Below are 12051 nucleotides of genomic sequence, written 5' to 3'. Positions count from 1 at the left end.
TTGTATAGACTTGAAGCTGACAGCAGATGAGTCTTGGTTGACTAGGAAAAATTAAAACCTTTCATGGACACCGGCCCTATGTCCCATGTCCACCAGATAGGGATTTTTGAAAACAAGAGACTCAGGACACACCTCCAGAAGGTTTGGGTTGCCTTATCCATGTAGGACTATGGTTGGGTAAGGAAAGTATAAATCATAGGGGAATCTACCAGAAGGATTGCAAGGGCTCACATTTATCCTGGGGGCAGCTGATAACAGGAGCCTAGCCAACTGCGGCAGCAGGAGGGCCACGCAGAACCGGGCCTGGGATACAAATCACCGCTTCCTAAACACCTATGCCCCAGGCCTGCGAATGCACTACTCCGGTGAACGTGCACAATAACGTGCAAGGCTAGTCCCGCTGTGCCACTTGACTAGCGAGATTCGGCAATGGGTTTAGGTCACGCTGCAGGCGGAGCACAAGGCTTCCATTTGAGGCTTATATGGCTCCATATTCAGTATTTGCAAGCGCCGGTAGGCGGCCAACCTGGCTTTCAGAGCACAGCGTCCGGAGTTTACTGGTGGTCGAGATCAAACTTCTGTAGGAACCTAAATATTAACTTGAGGGGCCTGTCAGGTCGTCCTCCATCGACCCTGGCACATGCCGGCTTCTCTAAACGTGACCAACCGAAGCGCACAAGAAAAATCCGCCAGTCCCTCTCCGCAGGGTAAGAGCTGCGGGCGCCCGGCGCCGGAGCGCACCGGGTAGCGCACCCACCGCGGCAGCACGCGGGCGCCACGGGTCTAACTGTGCTCCTCCGGACCTCGTGGGGCGGCTGGAGGGAGGGAGGGAGGGAGGGAGGAAGGGAGGGGGGGAGAGGAGGGGCGGGGCCCGAAAGGGAATGGAGTGGGGGGAGGGGAGAGATGGGGACAGCGAAAGTCACCACGGGAAAACTGGTAATTTGCATTTTAAAAATTATTTTGTTTGCGATATAATTATCAATCCATAAAAGTCACCTTTTGAGATGGTAAATTCGGTGTCATTTAGTACATTCACAAGCTTGTGCAACCATCGCGATTATCTAACCCCTAACATTTTCATCACCCCAAAAAGAAACGCTCTTAAGCATTAGCAGTCACTTCTCATTCCCTCTTCCCTCCAGTCCCTGGCAACCGGGGATCTGCTTTCTATCTGTCTGGATTTACCTTCTCTGGACATTTCATATGTATGAAATAATACAATACATGACCTTTGTGTCTGACCTCTTAGCATAATGTTTTCAAAGTTCCTCCATGTTGTAGTGTGTCTACATCATTGCTTTTTAGGAGTGTGATATTCTATTGCATGACTCTACCACATTTGTTTAATCATTCATCGGTTGGTGGACATTTGGGTTGTTTCCGATAATATTTTACATTTTTCAAGAGTTTATTCACTCCATTTCACAGATAATGAGATAGGCTTGGAGACTGTCAAGAATTTACCCAAGATTAAGAGCTAGCAGTTGGGGGAGCTGGGGTTTGAACTCAGGCAGTCAGACTTCAGAGGTAATAAATTCACATGATGGGACAAGGTACAAAAGGTATTCAACAGAAATACCCAGCTGCCCACTTCCCTGCCCCCTGAGAGACATCTACTCTTGCCACGCTGTGACTCCTTCCAGAGAAATTATTTATGTCTCAACATGTATATATCACAGTGTTTTGACTAATTTGTCCCACTGATTTGTAATGTCACTTTTATAGCATACTAAATTCTTATATGTATTTGTATTACTCTTTTCAGAGTTGTCCTGGCTTTTTTGCCAATCTTTTCTATTTGCCATTTCTCTAGAATTCTTTTTATCTTCTTTTTGATTTTTAAAAATTTCCTACTTTTCTTGTTTGTTTCTCTTAAAGCCTTATCCATTGTGTTCGTTAACTCTTTTTTTTTTTAAAGATTTATTTATTTGACAGAGACACAGCGAGAGAGGGAACACAGCAGTGTAGGAGAGGGAGAAGCAGGCTTCCCGCCGAGCAGGGAGCCCGATGCGAGGCTCAATCCCAGGACCCTGGGACCATGACCTGAGCCGAAGGCAGACGCTTAACGACTGAGCCACCCAGGTGCCCCCATTATGTTCATTAACTCTTATGTTATTTTTAATTTAAGTCTTCATTTCTGAAATTTTTAATTTTAGTTTTAATTCTGTCCAGAGCTCTTTCTTCTCGCCAAATTCTGATTTATGTTGTTCTTTCATGGTTTTTTGTTTTGTTTTGTTATGGTAAAATATACATAACACAAAATTGACTGTTTAACCATCTTTTTTTTAAGATTTTATTTATTTATTTGACAGAGAGAGTGGGAGAAGGAACACAAACAGGGGGAGTGGGAGAGGGAGAAGCAGGCTTCCCGCGGAGCAGGGAGCCCGATGCGGGGCTCGATCCCAGGACCCTGGGACCATGACCTGAGCAGACGCTTAATGACTGAGCCACCCAGGCGCCCAACCGTTTAACCATTTTAAGTCTAGAATTCAGCGGCATTAAGTACATCCCTAATGTGGTGCAACCATCAGCACCGTCCACATTTAAAATAATTATGTCCAAAAACTGAGCAGGACTCCAGAAAGGCGGAGCCAGCAGTCTAGTTTTTGAATCTCCCCAACCTTCTCACGGAAATAGATCAACAAAACCCAAAATGCCATTTCCCATTTCCAGAGCTTTTTCATCACCGCAAAGAGAAACTCTGGAGCCGTTAGATATTAACCTCCCCTTCCCTCCCTCACCCCCTATTCTTTCATCTCTTGCACTGCGTCTTCAAATGTCTTTTAGCTTGTTTTGAAATAGCGTGTTCGATTTTGATCTGCTTTGTGGGCCTGTCTTTTCGGACTTGCTTTCCTTGCCTGAAGGGATGCCATTCGGCTCCTTATTCTCATTTCCTGATGCTACCTGTCGAGGCTGCTTTTAGGCAGACAGGTTGGAGCGGGGGAAGGCGGAAAGGGCCACAGCGGCCACGTGGCTGGACACAGCCGGCCCTGCGGGCGCCCACCTCAAAATATCCATAGGCCCTTACTAGCCAACGGGCTACTTACAACCCAGGCACAGTTAGCATAAAAGGGAGAATTCCGTGCGTCCCCTCCCCCCTCCCCTTCCCGCGTTAAGTACAGCGCCACCCGCTGTCTCCTCGCCGACAGCTTCCGTCTTCCGTCCTGCTCCCCGCTCCCTTGCGGTGGATTCAATAAACTCTCTCCTTTGTTCGTCCTCCCGCGCCACCAGCTTCCACCGGATCGTCGCCCCACATTTGGGGGCCCACCATCCGATCCCATGGAGACAGACCCCACACTACCTTTGTGTGGGACTAGATCTCAATCCTTTGTTTGTTGTCCACGTTTTAAGTGAAATCAGCGTTCGTACACTTTGGAAAAGGAGTTGTGGTTGAGGACCACGTTTCTAACTGCACAGAATTTGTTTTTTTCGGTCGTCGTTGTTGTTGGTCAAATGTAGTATTCAAAAACGCGGCAGCTTGCTCTCTGAGGTTTCCTGGCTCCGTTGCCTTCCCCAGACTTTTATCAAGACATTTCCCTTTGTGTCTGATGTTCTGTGAGAAGCTTCTCCTCTGGGCCACATCCTGGAACAGCGCTCTGGCTGCTCAGTGTCAGAACAGAGGGGGCAAGAGCACCCCAGTCCTTTAGACACTCTCTGGGGCACCTTGTATGTAGCCACTAGGTGGGTGGGCAACACCCCTCCGGGTCTCAGCTGCTGTTCTCACCTTGACCCACCTGCTGAGTGAATACCTGTGGGCAGTTTGAAGTCCTCCTGCCCTCCAGGCCATCAGATGGGTCTTCTGACTACCCCTGCCTCTCGTGCAGACAGGGGAACCAGGCAGGTCTGGGCCTGTGGCTGGTGCTCTGCCCCACTGTTTTGTGCAGGGCTCAGCCCATCAATAACCAAGGTGGTTGGAGCAGCCCTCTGGTTCTTACTATAATTTCAAGTCCTTTAGCAACAACCATCAGGGAAGTTTGAAAAAATAGAGGTTTATTACTTACAAGACTTGGAAATTACACGGCATACCTGGGGCCCCACAGCAAGGTGGCAGGTAGAGACAGAGCGCTGGGACCAGGGGTTCTGCTTTTATTGTGGTCAAGGGTGGGGGCCTAGGGTTTCAAGGGCTTACTCCTTAGTGGTGAATTTAAAACATAGTGGGAATTTAAGGGAAAAGAAAAGACAAGTGGCCCAAAAGGTCAGTTATTGAAATCGACCAAGATTTCTAAATCAAAGGAGCCTCAGTTGGGGGAAGCCTCAGGTGGCTATTTCCCCCTCATGTAGCTAGCACTGTGTTTATTGGAGATAGCCATCTTTGAAGGGGTTGCTGAAATGGATAACTCAGCAATCAAAGCTCATGTCAGGCACTTGCGTTACAAAAAAACCCAAAAACCAAAAAACACACAAAACAACTGTTAGGGCTTACATTACACCCAGCCCCTTGTTGGGGTGGGGTGGGGGGGCTGGTAAATGCTACCCTTGGGCATTTGGTTTTGGTTGGTCTATTTCTGTGAGAGGTTTTGGGGAGAATCAAAAACGATGCTGCTGCCTCCATCCGTCTGAAATTCCACTCCAAGGACGCCTGGGTGGCTCACTTGTTAAGTGTCTGCCTTCAGCTCAGGTCATGATCCCAGCGTCCTGGGATCGAGTCCTGCATGGGGCTCCTTCCTCAGAGAGGAGCCTACTTTTCCCTCTGCCTGCCACTCCCCCCTGCTTGTGCTTTCTCTCTCTCTCTGACAAATAAATAAAATATTAAAAATTTTTTTCATTAAAAAAATGAAATTCCACTCCACCATTTGACATAATTATTTTAAATTTGGGGGTTCTGTAATTTTCAGTGCCTGAAAGCAGAGCCCCATTTGCCCTATCTTCTTTGGAACTCTGGCTTAGATGAAGTTTTTTGAGTCTCTCCTGTCTGTATTTGCTCAGTCCATGTTTGGAATAAGAAGTCAAAACAATAACTTCTAAGAGGCTCCTGGGTGGAGGGACATTTGACCACCATGAGAGGTGGAGGGTCCAGAGGCAGGCCCTGGTCAGGAATGTACATCTTTTCTTTCCTTTTTTTTCTTCTCTTTGTATCTACGTCTCTAAACACGGGCAACATGGAACCGCCAATCTGCCCTCCTCTTCGCAAAATATCTGGTCCATGCAGCGCTTTCTTCATCTCAGGTCATAGCAATACTTTTTCCAGAAAAAGTGTAAGGAGGCTTTGCAGTCATTTGACTCTTCTCTTTCCCAACCAACCACATATCTCAACCACACATCTGGAACATCAGCAAATTCCATCTGCCTTACCTTCAAATTGTACCTAGAGCTTGTCACTTCTGACCACTTTTCTCCCCTTCTACTCAAGTCCAAGCTCCTGTCATTTCCTGCCTGGGTATTGGCAGAGCCTCCTAACTCAGTGGTTCCCAAACTTTCTCTATTCATCGAACCCTTGGTGTCTCACCTATAGGCTCAAAGAAATGCCTCACAATCCCGTTTATTAAGTAGTTAGGTGCCAAAAATGTAGTAAGTATTTATGCCTGTAGTAGGCTGGATAATGGCCATCCGAAGAGATCAGGTCCTAATCCCTGAAACCTGTATATCTTACTACCTTATTTAGAAAAAAAGATCCTTGGGTATGTGATTAATTAAGGATCTTGATATGGAGAAGTTATCCCAGCTTAGCAATCACATATGTCCTTTTACTTGTTTATTAAGTACTCTCTATGCCCAGCGTGGGGCTCAAACAACCCCCAGATCAAGAGTCCCATGGTGCACCGACTGAGCCAGCCAGGGGCCCCTCACAGGCGTCCTTATAAGACTGAGGCAGAAGGAGATTTGATACAGACAGCAGAGGAGAAAGCAAGGTGATCATGGAAGCAAAGATTGGAGTGTGGCAGGCAGAAACCACCAGATCTGTAAGAGGAAAGGAACAAAATCTTCCCCCAGAGCCTCTGGAGGGAGTATAGCCTTCCTTACACCTTAATTTTGTCCCAGTGACACTGATTTCAGACTCTGGCCTCCAGAACTGTGAAAAAAGGAATTTCTGCTTCTTTTACAGCCACCAGATTTTGGCATTTCATTAGAGCAGCTGCAGGAGAAAAATGCTCCAGTCACAGAATACATTGTACAATAATACAATGCTCCAACGACTAAGTAGACATTTGAAAAATAATACCTATAAATGAAAAGAAAAAATATTTTTATTTCACTCTTAAATAACCACAATTACTTGCTAATGGAGAGTGTGTGAGTTGGGCACTGTACAACATCTCAAACCTTGGAGTGAAATTGGACACTGCCAGCCTCATTTCCTGCCCCACATTGATTTTCAAAGAGTACTGACTTTTTAGCACAGGGGCTGCCAAGAACCCAGCTTCACAAAGATATGGCAGCACTGGAAGGAAAGTAGCATGACCTAATGTTGAAACTGTGAACCACCTACTAGATGGAAGCTCACACGGTATCTGACAGATGTCAATATTGCTGTGGATCCTTTAAAAGTTTAAAATATCCTGCTACACCCTGATGAATTTGCCATGGTATGCTGGGGGCACCCCGGTGTAACACAATCCAAACTGACTTCTCAGCTCCCACCCTTGCCTCTCTAAAATTTGTCAACATGATCACTATAATGATCCTTTCAAAACACAAGTCAGATCCTCTCTTCCTTCTGTTAAAACCCTCTCATGGCTCCTCATTTTTCTCCAAGTCAAACCCAATATCCCTACAATGGCTTCTACGGTCTTACCTACATCAAGGGTCAGGAACATTTTCTGTAAAGAGCCAGACAGTAAATATGTTTGTCTTTGTGAGCCAGATGGTCTCTGTCTCAACTACTCAACTCTGCAGTTGTGGCATGAAAGCAGCCACAGAAATTACGTGAGCAAATGGGCATGTCTGTGTCTCAATAAAACTTTATTAACAAAGACAGGTCACACTGTAGTTTGCTGACCCGCACCCTACATAACCTACTGCTATAGTCCCTTTTGCTCATCTCTTTTCCAGTCACTCTGAGTCCTCATTGTTCCTTAAGTACACGAGCAAGCTCCTGGCTCAGGGCCTTTGCACTTGCTGTTTCTTGCCTGGAATGCTCTTCTTACCACCAAGTCTTCACTCAAATTTTTTTCAGTGAGGGTTTACCTGATCACACTATTTGGAATTGCAACTGCCTCTTATACTTCTCCTTTCCTTCAATCTGTTCCCTTTTCTCCATAGCACTTAGAATCTTCTAATATGCTATGTAATTTACTTGTTTAATGTGATAATTGTTTATAATCCATCACTCCTTCACCCATCACTAACATGTAAGATCTTTGAGGGCACAGTTTTTTTTTTTTTAAAGATTTTATTTATTTATTTGAGAGAGAGAGAGTGAGAGACAGCATGAGAGGGAAGAGGGTCAGAGGGAGAAGCAGACTCCCCGCTGAGCAGGGAGCCCAATGTGGGACTCAATCCCGGGACTCCAGGATCATGACCTGAGCTGAAGGCAGTCGCTTAACCAACTGAGCCACGCAGGCACCCACAGTTTTTTGGTTTTTGTCTGCTTTGCTCACTGATACATGCCCAAGGCCTTGAGCAATGTTTGACACATGGTAAGTACACAATAAATATTAGCTGATTGACTGAATGAACGAATATTTTTCAAAGTATAATTATAGTGGCATGCAATTTTTTTTATCTCCCATTCAAATGTATGGTGCCTAGTCATATGGCAGTATTTTCGCAAAGAAATCTGGAAACTGAATGTAAAATTATAAAATCCCTCAACCTAAAGTGTCCAATTCAAATAACCCTAAAGTTTCTTATCTCATTTAACCCTTGTTGAAATTTACAATCTTCAGAATGTCAATCTTAGCTAAAACAAAAGGCTTTGACTCACGGCTAACTAGCAAGTAACAAAGGAATAAAATATGTCTAAAATTAAATTGACCCCTTGTGTATACATTTAAGCATTAATTGTAACATTACACACACATTAAAAACCTTTCCAAGCATACGTAAGAACTAATTTTCCCAACTAGAAATTTTTCTTGGCATTGGAGTTACTAGTCTTCAAACAAACTGTAGGTGGAGCTCCAAACCTCAGATTCATCTTGATGTTACCAATTTTACTGTCTCAAGGAACAACTTCATCAGGTAACTCCAACTTCAACTGAAAAGGAACATAATTTGCATGCATGTGCAATGTTGCATATGTTGCAATATGTCAGCATTAAAGATCCCAGTACACTTGCTGCATCCCCTCCCCGTTTTTTTGAACAGCTCATTCCACATCTTTTTTTTTTTAAGATTTTATTTATTTGAGAGAGAGAGAATGAGAGATAGAGAGCACGAGAGGGGAGAGGGTCAGAGGGAGAAGCAGACTCCCTGCTGAGCAGGGAGCCCGATGCGGGACTCGATCCCGGGACTCCAGGATCATGACCTGAGCCGAAGGCAGTCGCCCAACCAACTGAGCCACCCAGGCGCCCCCACATCTTTTTTAAAGTATTTATTTTCAAAATTCTATTTGTCATTTTATATTCCCAATGGATTCACAGCAAGAATTTTAACAATGTGAACAATTTGTCTTTAGTACACATTCCATTTCTGCTTTCAGAGCATTCCCATTCCATAGCAATGTTCAAAATAGGCTGTTTCAGTGTTTGGGGCATGGAGCTCACCTAGCCTCTACTTGAGAAACTTAATCATCTTTTAAAGAACTTTTTCCCTTCTAATGGTCCCAAGCTCTCATCCGTGAGGGCCTTATAACAACAGAAACTAAGTTTTCCTTTGTTATCATTGTAGACCCATTGCCTGACATAGAGTCCTGAACATGATACATACACAATAAATATTTGCTCAATTAATGAAGGTGTCTAGCCTTGGAGGTTTCCTGCTCCTAACTCTAACTGCCTTGTAGAGAAGACCTGGTCCCAAGAGTATAATGAACACTGTTTTTCATTGTTCATTTCAGTTATCACCATAATTGGCTAGCCATCCTTGTAATTAATTTTGGGGACAGTGAGACAACATTTATTTTAACAACATTTGAACATTCAACAATATTGAGTGTTTTCTGGGGTCCCAAGCTATCCTAGGTACTGCGGATACACCTGTGAACAAGTCAAACAAAGTTCCTATCTTCCTATCTTATGGGGGAATGAAAGACAATAATCAATCCAGACCTTAAAAGACCAAAGCAGACAGTGGTAAGGACTATGAAAAGAATTCAAGTAAGGCTGAGTGATAGAGGGTGACTGGGTGGCTACTTAGAGTGTGTGGTCAGAGCAGGTGACATGTAAACTGATATGTGAATGACAACAGGGAGCCAGCCAAGTGAAGACCAGGGTAAGAGCATCTCAGGAAGAGGAAACATCTGTGCAAAGGTCTAGAATGAAATAGTAGATGTTCAGACAGTGTGGTGGAGACTAGTAAGCAACAGGGAGAGTAGGAGATGAAGTCAGAGAGACAGCAGGGACCAAGTCACTCTTATAAGCCACAGTGAGGAATTTGGATTTTTTAATTCCAAGCGCCATGGGAAGTAATTGGAGGGTTTTAAACCCAGGAGCAATAGGACCTGATTTTTGTTTTAAAAAGAATATTAGGGGCGCCTGGGTAGGTCAGTCGGTTAAGCGTCTGCCTTCGGCTCAGGTCATGATCCCAGGGTCCTGGGTTCGAGCCCTGCGTTGGGCTCCCTGCTCATCGGGGAGTCTGCTTCTTCCTTTTCTTCTGCCCTTCCTCCTCATTTGTACACTTGCTCTCTCAAATAAATAAGTACAATCTTAAAAAAATAAAAAGAATATTAGCTGCTGTTGTAAGATCGCACTGAAGTAGGTAAGAATGGATGTCATCCCTGTACTAATGAGATTGCCTTGTCCCTGTAGGTATGTCTCTCACCACAGGAGTAACAAGGAGGCAAGTGATATGGGCCTGGAGTCTTCCTTGTTTTTAGCTTCCCCACAAAGCCCATCTGGGCATTTTCTCTCTACCCTGATGCTATATATGGAGGTAAGAATTTTGCCTTTTAGGAGTCCTTTGCTGCTGCCCAGGAATGAGCAGGTAGAAATAAGCCTACAGGAGTGCAGTAGTCTGTGACACTGAACTTTGCAAGAGGTCATTTGGAGACTGTTATATTCAGGGAAAATGTACTGACTAGGTGTGGGCACCAGAAAGAAAGAGCACCTCAATTCCTAGCTTAGCTTAGCTTCGACCCACCAGGTGAGCTGCTGAAGCCTGTCTGCTGACAGAATACCTTGATGCTTAGTTTCCAACCTTTGAGGTGGGAGTAAGTAGAATATTCTCTTCAGTTATGCTAAGAGCCAACAGAATTCTTAATTTCCTGGTTGCACATACAAAAGTGTCCAGTTTTCAACTTTCCCAATTAATTAGGAAATGAAGAGTGTCAGATGTTCACCTTGGCCAGTGTTTTCTTGCTTGTTGTTTCTAGTCCCTATAAAGCCAAGAGTGCTGATCACTTGCCCCAAAGGCCAAAAACTCTCCAATATTTACAAATTCCCTCCCTGAATGAACCAGATCCTGCTTACTATATCCTCTTAGCCATTATCTTAAGAACTGCCATCACCTGGGCATATCTCCTTTCTAATATCGAGGACAGCCTGTGTGTGATGGTTGCTGTGTTTGTGATTATTCACACCCCTCTTTTATGTGTTTCCCATTCATAGCTTCTTAAAGGCTTCTCATCATGGTCTTAACTTCTAGCATGTTTGTAAATTCTGTTAACTTGTTATATTAAACATTACAAAGAAGAGCTACTTTTTGGAAACTGTGCTTAATGGGAGCAGGTGACTCTGTTCCCCCCACCAGCTCTGTTTCTGCCTGTACTTGCAGAATAACAGTATCTACCTGCTGGATTTGTTCACGGCTCTATCCCTAACACCTAGAACAGAAACTGGCACATAATAGATGCTCAACAAATATTTACTGAGAGGTTGGATGGGTTGGATTTTGTCCTGTGTTGACTTCTGCCAGGACTTCGACTGCATTGTATGACTTCCCTATGACCAGCATCCCAGTGCCTCAATTCTTCAGGCGCTACCCACTATTTTTACATTCTGAAGGGAGAGAGTCAGTAGAGAAATATTGTGAAGACTCAGTAGGGTGCCCTTTACAACTGTCTTGCCAGGGTTCTCTGCATGGGATCCAGGATAATTGATAGTGGATCCTTGTACTGACATACATATTTATGCTTGTAGGGGAGAAAGAATCTGGTAAGTGCTTTCAGCCGCAAGTCTGAAAAGCCAATGACCACATAGACTCACTTTGGGAAAATCCCAAAGACAGATACACAACAGAGAGTCAGAAAAATTAGAGATCTGGTGGAAGGGGTAACACCAGTGCAGGGGCTTTAAGCAAGACCTTGAAGGATAGGTCATGTCATCACGCTAAGGAACTTACAGGGAGAGTCCCCAAGTTTGGTGGGTAAAGTATCCCCGGAGCGCAGAAAGTTTCAGAGTGGTGATACACAAAATCTCCTGAGATAGAATTAATAGCAGGCTTGAAAGACCTTTTTGGAAAGAGGCTGTGCATATATTCATACACACACCCATACACAGAATATGCCACTGTTTGTACTTGGTGTAAATAACCGCCTGTCCTGGCTGCAGGGACAGGAACCGCATCATACAGATTTTTATGTCTCCATAGCTTTGCACAACGGCCCTTAGAAATTAAACACTCATTTTTAACAAATTGTATTGGTGTTCTAACATTAAAAGTTAGTCTTAAGTTCTTTTCTAGGCAATAGAAGCGATTGCCGAATACCTCAGGCTATCAATTTTGTGTGGAAGTGACATAAACAAGCTGAAATTTTCAGGAGGTTTTTTTTCACGGATTTAGAAACCCTGGTTAGTTCAGTCAGGTACTTGCATCACCAATCCCTTCTTGAATGTTGATTTGTGGATTTGTGTGAGTGTGGTATAGGGGCTCTCTGGCAGGAAACTCGACCCCAAATCAAATTAATTCTAAAAATGTAAGTTAGCTTGATCATTGGTTCCTTTAACTCCTTGCTTCCCCTTCTCCTTGTTGCTTTTCCTTTACCAAGATGGCCGCCGTGGAGCTCTCTCCTCA

Source organism: Eumetopias jubatus, unplaced genomic scaffold, assembly GCF_037043125.1.
Source record: "Eumetopias jubatus isolate StellerSeaLion01/CBP00866 unplaced genomic scaffold, mEumJub1_p1.0 scaffold_9, whole genome shotgun sequence".
Classification (NCBI taxonomy): Eukaryota; Metazoa; Chordata; class Mammalia; order Carnivora; family Otariidae; genus Eumetopias; species Eumetopias jubatus.
This window is presented reverse-complemented; position numbering follows the sequence as displayed.